Raw genomic sequence first — 13,856 nt, 5'->3', positions numbered from 1 at the left:
TTGCTTTTGGTGTCATAGCTAAGAAATATCTGCGTAACCCAAAGTCACAAAGATTTTCTTCTATGGTTTCTTCTAGAAGTTTTATAGTTTTAGGTTTTACATTTGGGTCTATGATCCATTTATTTTTAATTTTTTATATGATCCATTTTGAGTTAATTTTTGTATATGGTGCAAGATATGGATTGAAATTCATTTTATTTTTTTGCATATGGATATCCAAGTGTTCCAGCACCATGTGTTGAAATCGCTCATCTAATTTTAAAATATGGAACACATAATTCCAGTGTGGTCCATAGACTATCTCAGCATAATCACTCCTAGTGCTTTTTAAAAATGCAAATTCCTAGGTCTCACACTAGCCCTTCAAATTAAAATCTTATGACAAATATCCTAGGTGATTCTTGTGGATACCAAACTTTGAGAGCAACTGGCATAATAAGATTACTATTCGTTAACCCTTTATTTCAAGTCAACACTGTCTCCATCAAATCTCAGAAAAGACATAATTTAGCAAAAACTCACCTGCTTAGGGAAAAACTTACAAGCTTAAAACACAATGAGAAAAACCAAAAGTACGAAAAATAGAATGAGCAACTGCAAAAAAAAAAAAAAAAAAATTAAAGATAAATATACTTGTCAACACATATATAAAAAACTTCAAAGTATCAACAAATCTTAAATGATTTAAAAAACAAGTAAAAATCTGGGAAATATTTTTGAAGATGTCAAGTGATTAAGTTTTAATCTATAAAGAGATATAAATTATTTAAAAATGAGTAAAAAGCTCAGTAAGGGATATATAAAAGGACAAACAACACAAAATACACCATGAAGATTATATCAAGAGAATATTATTCAGCCAGTAAGATTGTCTTAAAAAATGGTTTCCATTAGGTTGGTGCAAAAGTAATTGCGGTTTTTGCCATTTACTTTCAATGTAAAAACCACAATGACTTTTGCATCAACCTAAATACAATGAAGAAGAAACGCTTATAATATGGTGAAAAATCTGAATACAAAATCATTGTTTTGTACATCTTTATGTACATAAAACAAGGCTTAGGAAAAAGTGACTGAAAGCAAATACACTCCTGGATGGTATTTTTTCTATCTCGAATGAGCAAGTGTATATGCCCATGTCATCAGAAAAGAAAAAAAATCTATTTTTGTTTAAAGAAGAAAGGGTCATACATGATATCCTTGGCAAAGTCCGATACTGGCAGAGAGAACAAAGATGGGCCAAAGGAAAGGCACTGGGAGGGGCTGAAGACAGGTTTTGCACAGCGGCGCCTCAAATGAGACGGCAGAGGTGGGAGTTTCCTGGTTTACGAGTATTTGCTGTTGCGAAAGACTGCCTCAATGTGATCAGTGCAGATTGGGATGCCAAGAAGAGTGGACAGATTCGAATACCCGTGTCACAGTCTGTTTACCTGATCGGGTGTAAATCCTACTCAAATAAAAAGAACCACCTTTTTTGACTAAAAAGTGAGTGGTTTACAGAGGAAAAGAAGCTAAAGCTTTTAACAGCCCTTTCTATTTGCCCAAAGCCACCCAGTGTATGAAATGTCTGTTTATTGACAGACTCTGAAGTGTTGCTTTGTTTGTACCATCCCTCTTCTACAGTTCAGAAACTAAATCTGAAATATTCCACCAAATTGGAAATCCACTCATATCTTCTGGGTTTCTACGTCTGAACTGAAATTGAACTCTGGCACTTTAGTTCACATGATGTTAGAACAATATAACTTTTTGTTTTGAAGAAGAATGGCTTTAAAAGTCTCATAAATGAGTCCAGCCTGTTCTTGGATATCAAGTAGCACTTACAAACTCTAGTACCGAAATTCTGTGTCATTGTGAATAAGTAAATACCTAAGAAGCAGACGTGTACAGATTATGTACCTCAGATTACACACAAGTGTAGAAATAATAAAAATGTATTTGCCCCTTTAAAATCCGGTATTGGAAATTGCATCAAGAATTGAGGAAAAGGATATAGAAAGACAAAAATGGATTATGATCCAGTATAACACATTAATTAATCTAAAAAAAAGGAAATTACAATGTCAAGTAAGGCTAGAGAGATGGCTAAAGTACAACAAAGATTACTGGAGGAATTTTTATATAGTTGTTCTTTAGAAATGTCTGTACTTTTAAGTTCCAGGTAGTATAGAACAAAATTTTCATGCAGTTTTCTTTCGTGATCAGTACTAAAATAGCTGTTGTCAAAAGAACTATTGAGTATCCGAAGCTTGCAGAAAATATCTCATAAAATAAACTAAAATAAATAAATTTGTATAAGAAAGCTTTTCTCAGGCTTGTCAGGAAAATAATCCAGAGTGACTGTGAACTACAAAAGCTAGACAACTTCTCCAAAATAGCAACAGGCAAGAATTTCTTAAGGAAACCCAGAGGAGCTTAAAAAATAAATTCAAGGATCCAGGTTATTTTCACTATTTTTGTGGAGTCTCCTCTCAAAACCAAGAACTGAAGTATGTATTAATAATATGATAATAATTTTACTTAAAGGAAGAACAGAATCTGTTCTCAAATAAGAACAGGACCATACAAATATGGTTTCATTGCTACATATTTCAAAATATGCACTACTAGTGATATGGTTTAGGTCTATGGCCCCCCCACCAAATATCATCTTGGTGATTAAAGGTTGTCCTATTTTTGTAGGGGGGAGTTGTCAGTACAGTATATAAATAGTCAGTATTTTGAGACTGCTATGATGGTGTGCTTATCAAGATGAGCCTGGTTTTCACAAAGAATTGACCAGACGTAGAATATTTAGCTCCTGTTACTTAGCCAGTTAATTCTGTATTTTCTCAGATTGTATACGAAGATGAGCATTTTGGCTAAGATGAACATCAAATCTCTCATTTGATAGTCAAGGCAACACTATCCAGTTGGCAATATACGAACCATTATTTTGGAAAATATGAGCAATTCTGTCCCCAATAAGTTTGATTTGCCTGGTTCCATAGAATTGAAAATTATATCAATATAACTATGCTTAGTCGCTTAGTGAATGTCAAAGTTCTTGTTCCTATTTCCTTATTTGGAGATAATCTAAAAAGGCAACAAACAAAACAAAACATTTCCCAACCTTTAATCACACTGTTTCTCATTGAAAAATTTCCTGGAATCAGTTTTAAAAATAATCGGTTAACTAATAATAAAGAAAGTACTACCTTCCATTTCAAATCAAGAGCCATTTATCAAATGCTGCATTTGTCAGGTTCTGTACTCAGCACTTGAAAGAAAAAGATGAGGCTAGTATGGTTTCCACCCATGGATACACCATTTTCTATTTGGCAGCATGCAATTACATTATCCTGTTTTATCCTCATTGCGACTCCATGAGATAGGTATTATTTCCCCCATTTTGTAGAAGATAAAACTGAAATGAAAATGTCACTTGCCCAAGCTCACACTTTTACTAGAGCTAATACTATAGCCCATGTATTTTTCCGACTTCCAATTATTTTCTCTTTTGATTATTCAAAAGCATGTGTTTTCCCTAATGTTTTAAGTCAAGATAAACCATGTAAGTATTTTAGTGCAGAAGTCTTTCTAGTCCAAAGTAAGAATTTCTATACTTTGTCTAAATTTCAGTAGCCATTTCAATACCATAGGAGCAGGAAATGATTCAATTCATGAGAAAATTCATGCACCTGTGGATTTCATCTCTTGTGCCAGATGAATGGGTGAGGTTGGATTTGATTTGCTCCATGACTAAACTCTAAAATTGGGATTTAAAATGGGTCTGTAATCTCACTCTGATTCCATTTCTCCTGTAATGCTGCCTAATGGTTATGCAAGTCTCAGAAACATATTTAAAGTAATAACATGTCCTTTTATCCAATAACATCAAGCTGAGACCTTTTTTGTTCACTTTTGTTAGACCTTTAACCTTTAAAGGTGAGTCAGGCAGCTGCAGAAAACCTGATCTTATTTTCTGCCCCTGGCAAGACTTTTTCAAGTTCATCTTTTTTCCCTTCTCTCAAAATCTGATGAAAAATGAAATGTCAGGAAACAAGCTCTTGGGCTAAAAAACTTGTGTCTGTCTCTGTGACAGATGTCATTTTGAAAGGTTTCAGGTCACCTGTCCTAAGTGTGCCAGTGTGATCTGCACTCACGTGACTTGACCTCACACCAACATTGAGTTCTGCTTTTAAAAATAGCCTTGAAAAAGAATTAAATGACTTCAAGTCATTGCTTTTTCCACTGTCTTTTAACTCTGATTAATGAGACAAAAAAAGGGGGGTGGGGGAGAGAGAGAGACTTTTAAAAAGGACAGCTTGACCTTTGGGTGCCCCTGGCAGTGAACCAATCAGCATTCTTGTAATCCAAACACAGATGCCTGGAGCTAAACAAATCCTATACTTGTGAACAAGAATTCAGCTTTCTGTCAAAATACAGTGAAGATCAGCACAATAATGCTTTTAACAAAATATAATGAATTAAAATTTAAATGTATGTGATTAATTGAAAAAATGAAATTAAACAATGTAGAGTTTCAATAACAGCTCAATTTAGTAGCAAATATTTCCAGCAAAAACTCATGTGTTTGGAAAAGTCCTGTATCTTAACTCTACCCTGGACATAACTCCCTAGTATTTTATTCCAGAAACACCACTGATATTATTGTACAAGTCAGTAGTTTGTAATGACTAATTAATGGTGTTGAACTCTGTTCACTTTCTGGATTAGTTATACAATGTATGAATTATTTATCACAGTGATTTAAAAAACGTTTCTTTTTTTTTTTCTCCTTTTTTCTCCCTTTTTCTTATGACCTTTTATCATAGCCCAGGCAATTGAATAGTTTTTTTAGAAAAGATAATTTTGTTTCATCAGTTTGGGAGTAATCTCAGGGCTTTGCCCCATAACCAAGAAAATAAAAAATTGCAGTTTCAAAGACATGTTTGTTAGATCTGTCACTCTAAACAAGAGGCCAGATTGGGAGAGATGAGATGATCCATGGATATAAACCCAGAAACTTTAACAGCACAACAGAGATGTTAGCTTTTTCGTTTTCTTTGCTTCATTCTTATGTTGGCCCAGGCTTGACTTGAAATGAAGGTACATTTCTTAAAGATGTGTTCATTGTATCCTTGTCTGGAACAAGGTTATTAGTGTGTGTGAAAAACTTGAGGGAGAAAAAAAGATGTGTAGACCTAGAAAGCAGTTAGTTAGCTTGAAATAGAAGTGGCAAGTTGATTTTTGGCAATGATTTGTGAAATATATATAAATTTCTTTACCTTCTACACAATGTCTTAGACCAGTGCTTCTCAAACTTTAGTGCACTCATGAATTACCTGGATCTTGTCAACGTGCAGATTCAGATTCAATAGGTGTGGGGTGGGGACTGAGTGTCTGCATTTCTAACAGATTCCCAGGTGGGGCAGATGCTACTGAGCCTAAGGTTTTAAGTGACTCTTTTTAACTTTCCCCAAGTATGTCAAGTGCCTCAAGATTCCCATAGAGTTCTGAGGTTCAAAAAGATTATTTTAAAACTCCCTTCTGACACACTTTCCTGTTTATGATCTTTTTCTATGTGTCAGTGACTTGATCTCTTTTAGGAACTTTCTAATTTTAATGTAACTGTAGTTACATCATCTCAAAATGACTCTATCTTATTATGAAGAAAAGATACCCACAAAGATGGAAACAATGTCAGGTTTTGTCACCCTTGCTCTTCAATCATTAGTTTCTCACTAGGTCGTGGTCTTGGTGAGAGCATTTTGCATTCTACTAGGTAGTCTCATTAGTACTGACACATCTCTTCTTTGCTATATTGCAATCAGAGTGTTCATAATCAAAGGTTGAAGGTCTTTGTAAGAATGCACTTGGGCTAAGAAACACCCAGGGGAAAAACAGTTAAAAACAAGAGCAGTCAGAACTATCAGCAGTGTTTAGACCCAGATAACCACAAACATCCTGGAATTTACTTAACCATGTCTGATTTCCCAGTGAGTCATGTTTACAGCTCTAGATGTTAGTTTACTTTTCTTCCATTTTTTTCTTGATCATTCATGCAGTAGAAAGTGGAAACGAAATCTTCCATGGCAATTAAAGTGCCAATACTTGTGCTAGCTATGTGTTCCTGCTACTGATAGGGAGTGATCTGGCCATTAGTCAAACAAAGCTGTACCAATTTTCTCATGCTCATTACCTATTTATAAATGGACATTCTTATGGCATATCATGCAGCTGCTTTAGCAGGAAACTAATGTCAAATGAGAGTGCCAGATTTAGCCTTATCAAGAGAAAATGCACCATATTTAATGCTCAATTTTCATTCTGTGTATGTTAGATATACACGTGATTGCTGAGAATTTTATTCCAGTGTATTCATAATTGTGTATTCCACTACAAGTTATTTTTGCACTTGGTAAAGATTCTTACTTTCTTTTTGGTCAATTGTTTAACAAGTGAAAAATAATATTTGCTAATTTTCTCAAAAGGCTGAAGGTGTTTTCTGCACGGAGGGTATAGATGATTACTACCTTATATTAGAAAAACCAAACTCTGAGGTGGGTTGTCTCTCACATAGCAAGGCTTTATAGACTACCATATCACTTCTTTCATAAAAGCCTTCATTTTATGTTGCCAGTTTCATCTGGTGAGTCAGCCGGACACTCTGGAGCACGTGATTGTGGATGAGACCCAGAAATATAGATTCCGTTACTGCTATTACACTACACTCTCAATAACATTACTCTGAATAAGCTTTCTCCTATGAGAAAACCGCTTCAACCTTTCCGATGAATATTAGTGGAAGAAAATAAAATGGGGGATATGGCAATTGTGAAAAGAGATTTTCTGGCTGAAATTAATAATTCTGAGCAGCACTAAAATTAATTACTCTGTAGTTATGAGTAGGCAGTGGATTTATGGTAAATGACAGAGTGTTTGCAAATTTTCCTGACTACTCGATTAGAAAATGCACAAGTGGAGGCGTCAGCCGAGCATGCATTATTTAAGTGGTTGGTGTCTGGCGACAATCTGGAAACTGCAATTGTTGTGGTTGCCGTAGGAAAATTCGCACTTTCTGAGAGAAATTCTTTCACCTTTGTGTGCCCACAGCATGGATCTCTCCTCATGGCAGCTGTAGGAAACACAGGAACTCCGTGACCTGGAAAATGTGGGACAACTGCCACAAGGTGACCCTGGAAGGCTGGGGTAGGCCCAATTAATTTAAAATTTTGCTTGGCCTTGTCTCTTCCAATTTTCTAAATCCTCTGGAAAAATGATTAATGCGTACACTGCCAATGCGAAAATATTTTTGACCCTATTAAAGTCGACCAAGGGTAAACCAAGTGTAGGCTGGCATTGTGTCAAACTAGCTTTATTAAATTTGATTGGAGGTTTGTATGAGGAAGGGACAGACAAGGACATTATTTTGCACAGAGGCTCTCTTTTAAATGAAAATATCAAGAGGAATACAAAGTAGCAATATGCCCTGGACAGGAATCATTTTAAATATAGAAAAATACCACCAAGAACGTTGTTTAAAGGGTATACCGTATTTGCTAGAAAATATTCTGCTATCTTATTGCTATGCTGGTCAATTATCAATGAGGGTGTTTTAATTTATGTAAGGCTTATGGAAGTCTTATATTTCTTTATTTATAGATGAGCTAATTCCACCTTGCTTTCTTTCTCTTGTCTGTTACTGAATTCTACAACTTAAAAGAGTCTTTCTGCTTTTTGAACCTTAGCAGAGCAAGGCTCAATCTTATAGCGTTTCCCCAATGAATCTATCCTACACAGTTACCTGATTAATTAATAAAGTGATTAATTTTTTCCACTTGTTATGTTGTTTGGAATAAAAATGGCACAATTCTGGCACAATTCCAAAGAATAGAACTTCTCACAGGCATTTCTTCTCCAATAAAGAGAAAATCTGTTCAATTGTCATAAGATACAGTGAATGCGTAATTTAATTTAGGAATCAACACCCATATTTCACATTTAATGTTTTCCTATAGTTTTCTCAAACCTAGGAGATATTTAATCACATGTATGAGATCATAAAGAGTATATTTTACCCATTAATCATGTGGAAAATATAATACTTTCCTTTATAGAAGGGCTGGATCTTACTGACCTTGACAGAGCTGGCATATAGTAAATATTTATTCAATGACTGAATGGCAGAAACAACCTGTAACCATCTGTCTACCAAGGGAAGACTAGAGCTACAGCTGGAGTGACAGCTTAGCTAATGGTAATAGCTCAGTGAAGGCTCTAGAATACATGAGTAATTGTTAGTCATTTTAGTCTAGCAAGCATGGATGTAGAGAATAGGTAGTTACAGGAGTAAAAAAAATCCATGACTTGGAATATTAGCTTTGCCTCAGACTTACTAACTGAAAGACATGAATGAACTATTTATAAGACTTGTCATAGATTGTATAACTCTTCACCCACGGCTTTCCTCCTCTGCAATGTCTCTTCCTGGAGGAAGGTTATACATTCCTGCACTATTTAACTCAGGCATGCCATTTTGATGTGGTTTAGCCAGCGAAGTGTGAGCAGAAGTGAGGTATGTCACTTTCAGGCAGAAGAGTCAAAGCATAGTTGGATTAGTCCCTTTTCCCAGTGAATGACCATCAGCAAAGTTCCAGGTAAAGGGCAAAGTAGAGTCAAGTTATGGCTGATTTGTGATAGGCACAACAGTGTGAATGGGAAACACACTCTTGTTACTGTTAGCCATTGAGATGTGGGATTGTCTATTATCACTACAATACACAGATTATCCTGACTGACACAGATGTGAACTATATCCTTTTGGCATGAGTTAAAGAATATGGTGTTAATTACAACTCCAAGAGTTTTGAGATGAAATTAGCTCTCATCTTCCTGCTGTCATGCACGGGAACCTGCTTGCTTTTACATCTGTATCTGTTCTTTCCTTGTTAACGGATAGAGCAAACCTGGGATCAATGGCCAAGCCCCTGCCCGTGCTCTGGATCCCATCGCCTCTCAAATACAGCCTTTTCTCTGGGAGTTATCTCTTCTGTCCGACAATGCCAATCTGTCCTTTTCTAGTGGGCCATTCATATCTTTCATGGTAAAAACAATTCTTTCTTGGCTCCACATTCCTTTCAGCTAGCCCCTTTCCATTTCTCTCTCCCTTTTCTCAACCAAATATATCAACTACTTAACTGTGCACTGTCTCCACTTCCTCACCTCCCATTCAATCTCTAACCTACTCTGATCTGGCTTTCATCCCACTACTGAAAACAAATCGCTCTTGTCAAGATAACCAAAAGCCTATGTATTGCCCAGTCCAAGGGACACTTTATACTGACTTTACTCACATTCTTAGCAGCATGTCACTGAGTTGGCCATTTCATCCCTCACGGAAAACTTCTCTTGGCTTCCAGCACAGTCTTCTGCCTTTATTACAGGCAGGAGATTGTTTGTTACAAACAATCCAACTATATCTTTAAGTTATTTAAAAATATACAATTAAGTTATTATTGACTATAGTCACCCTATTATGCTATCAAATAGTAGGTCTCATTCCTGCCTTTATTCTTTTTAAAAAATTTTTTTCTAAAATTTATTTTTATTTTTATTTTCCTTTAAGTTCTGGGATACACGTGCAGAACGTGCAGGTTTGTTACATAGGTATGCGTGTGTCATGGTGGTTGGCTGCACCTATTAACCCGTCATCTAGGTTTTAAGTCCTGCATGCATTAGGTATTTGTCCTAATGCTCTCCCTCCCTTGCCCACCCCCCGCCACAGGCCCTGGTGTGTGATGTTCCCCTCCCTGTGTCCATTTGTTCTCATTGTTCAACCCCCACTTATGGGTGAGAACATGAAGTTTGTTTTCTGCTCCTGTGTTAGTTTGCTGAGAATGATGCCTGCCTTTATTCTTAACACTTGGTAGTCCACTCTTTTTCTTCCTTTCCTCACCTCTACACTTTGTGAAAAGTAAACTCCTATAGATCAGTGTCGAGTTCTCTTTTCTTCTATCTACATATTATTTTCTTTTATTGAGTTTAGTTTCATGACAACTCTAATTAGCTCTAGAGTTGCTATTTTGAAGTCCCCACCTAGAAACATTCATGAAAGTGTTGTTAATATATACTTCCTTAGTTCCCACTTCAAAACATCCCTGATAAAACTTCAGGCAGAATTCATAACTTTGTTACTTTTGATTCCCTCATTTGATTCCTTAAAAAAATCTACTGATCACCTATAATGTGCCAGACACAGTAATAGATATTAGGAATCAGATATAATTCTTGATCTCAAAAAGGTGCTTAATAAGTGATTAGTGGGGAGGAAAATATGTACATAATTATGGTAAAATGAATAAAATGAGAGCATTTCTCATAATGTAGCTGTATAACACGTGGAGGGAACATAAAGAGAATCTAGGCTTTCTTTGGCAGTAAGAGAAAAGTTCCCAGAGGAAGTTATGTTTGGGCAAAAACATGGTCAAACAGGAATTTATCAGATGGAAGGAATAGAAAACATTATTCTTAAAGACAAGGTGATGTGAGAAGGCCTGCGATGTTTAGGGAATTAAAAATAGCTTAATATTTTTACAAAGAATAAGGCAGATGAAAATAGGTAAGAAATAAGTCTGAAAGTGGGGACTGGGCCCAGGGCATTTTATGGAATTATGTTCTTTTGATGTTCCATATGACATTTCTGAGTCCTTCCAACTTTTCTGTGTAAGCCATCCCTATCCTATAAGAATGGGTTCTATTTATTATACTAAGGGGAGGGTAAGCATAAACAAAATTATAATTTTTGAGACTGGAAACATTGCATTCTGTTATATTTCTAGTCTCTTTATTTTTCTATTATATCTCTGTCTATATTGTGGTCTTCTTTTATTATCTGTTTACTTCATTTGGTTTTGAGTAGCAATTTTCTGGAAAGATTGACTCCAAAACTGAATGTTTTGACAAATATTTACTGTTCATAATAATTTAATTCCAGTTTTTATCTTTAAAACTACAGGGAAACAGTAATTCCAAATATTGAATAGCTGTTTGAATACTTAACTCTCTCTATTTAAAAATGGAAAAAATCAGGTATAAAATGTTTGGTAGTTATATACTCGAAAAAAATCTCGGTGGTGAGTGAGTTGTAAAATGCAGTTTATCTGACAGAACCCATTGAAAGTTCATGCAACTGGGTAACTCGGCCCTTTTGGAGCAATGGCACATATGAGAGTCTCTGTAATTCTATTATAACTGTATTCTAAGCCTAAGTGTATTGGCATTTATTATTATGCTTTTGGTGAATAACATTTTTAAGAGATTAAAAATGACAAACCCAGTATATATTCATGGGTTCTTGAATATTTAACACCTGCTAGAGCAATACAACAAAGAACTTCTTTTGAAACTAGCTCAGGTAAGGCAATTTTGCTTCTAAATACAATAAAAATAGTATTTAAAATATTTAAATTTTGTAAAGCAAAATGTAGTTGAGTGATGTGAAAAATGTTTTGATTTTGTTTTACCTTTAAAAAATCTCTTCTATTTTCATTTCTTAATTTATAATATGAAAAACAAATTGATTATGAGCAGGATGTTTTAGATGAGACTTTTAACTTCATGGATGAATATGTTGGGGGTGAATCAAGTGGTTTCTGGGACAAACTTTTGCTATGGAGTGCAAGCAGTCACCATTGTCTTACATGAATTATTTTATAGTGGCAACTGAATGGACTCTGATCACTTCTCCAGTAAATTAGTCATTCTGGTTGGCTGCCTACAGCATTTCTGTGAAAGCAGTAGAACTGAGAACAAAGAGACATCAGTGGTATGAATCAGATTCTACCCTATGACTTCAAAATAAAGTTGAAAAAAAAATGGGATGGGAGGAAGGAAAGTGCAATCTTAATTTTCTGAAGATAGCTGCAGTTTGTAAAATGACTCTGAATACACAGCCATTTCTTATTTGTAGAGCTCCAGCCTATTCAAGTGTTCATTACAATCTTCTATTAACATTTGATAGACCACAGCTGGGTAAGTGACCACTGACAAGTAAGTCCGCTCCACTAAAGTAAAGACTCATTTCTCCCATGGAATTTGAGTTACTGGGCACAGGGATACTTTGTCACTACCTATTATTCACCACCCTCCAACCACATGTGTTAGGACATGTGATGTCCTTAACACTTAGACACGTTCTGGAATAAAAGTCTACACTTCAGATTGTGTCAGAAGAAACTCAACAATTCGCAAAATCATTTCATAAAAAGCTAAGTAATTATGGGCTTATTTGTTCCCCACAGTGCCTGCTGCTTCTTGGCATGAGGTAAGGTGTTTAGGGATGTTCATGAAGGTTTTCAGGCCACTAGAGTACTACTAAGATCATTAATTTTCACCACAAATCCTCAAATGTATTATTTCTCAAGTAGGTACTAGAGAAATCTGGTTTGTTATTTCTTATAATGAAAAATGTACTTTTCTGCAATGTTAGTGATGAAGCTCCCAGTTGCAGATAGGAAGGAATTAGGTGTTCGCTTTTCTAGGTGTCTACGGTTCCACTCTATATCTCAATTTGTATGTTATGGCTCTCACATAGCAACCAGTACACTTACAAAGAACTTAGCCTGCTAGAAAATGGAAAGGTCCCAAGTGCAGAGAAAAGGTTGACTCAGGGCTCAAAATGTAATTAAATGAGAAAAACAAATGCCTCCCTATTTGTCCATTGGATTCAAATAAAATTAAATAAATACAAAATTTTAATTAAAATATTTATTTGTTATTTCTTAAAACTGTTATAAAGGTTTAATTTCAATGTTCTTTAAGATGTGGATCAAACCTTTATTTTATGAAGTTAATACAAAAATTACTAGCACTGGTATGTACAAGATACTGTTCAAAATGTTGCAGGAGATGCATAAGTTTAAGTGTAAGGGGCTATTCTGGGCAGGTGTGGTGGCTCACACCTGTAATCCCAGCACTTTGGGAGGCCAAGGCAGGTGGATCACCTAAGACTAGATTGGCCAACATGGTAAAACCCCGTCTCTACTAAAAAACAAAAAATTTAGCTGGGCGTGGTGGCAGTTGCCTACAGTCCCAGCTACTCAGGAGGCTGAGGCAGGAGAATTGCTTGAACCCGGGAGGTGGAGGTTGCAGTGAGGCGAGATTGTGTCACTGTACTCCAGCCTGGGCGACAGAGTGAGAATCAGTCTAAAATAATAATAATAATAAAAAGAGGATGCTATTATTCAGGTCTCTCAATGGAGTTTACCTTCTAGTCATAAGATGGTACCAAATGATCATGAAGCAGAGCACATGGGACTTAGAAATACACAACATAGCAGAGAAGGGTGCCAATAGCTTGCTCCAATGATTGACTGAAATCTGTTTTTTGTGGTGGCCTACTTTAAATCAAGTTGAGATAACAGAAATTCTTTAATGTTTTAAAGTGGAAGGAAATAAGTGTTTAGATATAAGTGTTGCCTTGAAATTATGTATAACCTGCTCACTTTAATTGTTTTCTAAGAGGGTCCAGAGAGCATTGTCTTCAATGAAACATTGAAACATTCACTGGTGAGGGAATAACAAATTTCTTTAGAAAATCAGTAGTGGCTCTCTCTATCTTTGGGAGTCTTGATAGGCAATTTGATAGGCAATCATCCAATAAAAATGGACTTTCCATTTTCTTTGGGACTTATAGTATTCCAGGATGGCAGAGTATTTAATCACCACTTTAAATCAGTAATAGGGGTGAGTTTTATTAAACTTTCTTGGCATCTATCGAAGTTATATTATTTTCTTCCTTTAATCTACTTCTTATGCTGAATTACTGTAATACATTTTTAATGTCACATTGGCCTTTCATTTTTACGATAAAT

At 35.6% G+C, this 13,856-nt stretch overlaps 1 long non-coding RNA gene across 1 annotated transcript in view; it reads left to right on the top strand.

Annotated features, from left to right (window-relative positions):
* Window positions 1-7,195, top strand: part of LOC135971123 (uncharacterized) — a 51,683-nt gene extending 44,488 nt beyond the window's left edge. Inside the window, exon 3 of the long non-coding RNA XR_010587203.2 lies at window positions 7,099-7,195. This is a non-coding gene — a long non-coding RNA (uncharacterized lncRNA). The remainder of the gene's footprint in view (window positions 1-7,098) is intronic.
* Window positions 7,196-13,856: the final 6,661 nt, after the last annotated feature.

Source organism: Macaca fascicularis, chromosome 6, assembly GCF_037993035.2.
Source record: "Macaca fascicularis isolate 582-1 chromosome 6, T2T-MFA8v1.1".
Lineage (NCBI taxonomy): Eukaryota > Metazoa > Chordata > Mammalia > Primates > Cercopithecidae > Macaca > Macaca fascicularis.
This window is presented reverse-complemented; position numbering and strand designations above follow the sequence as displayed.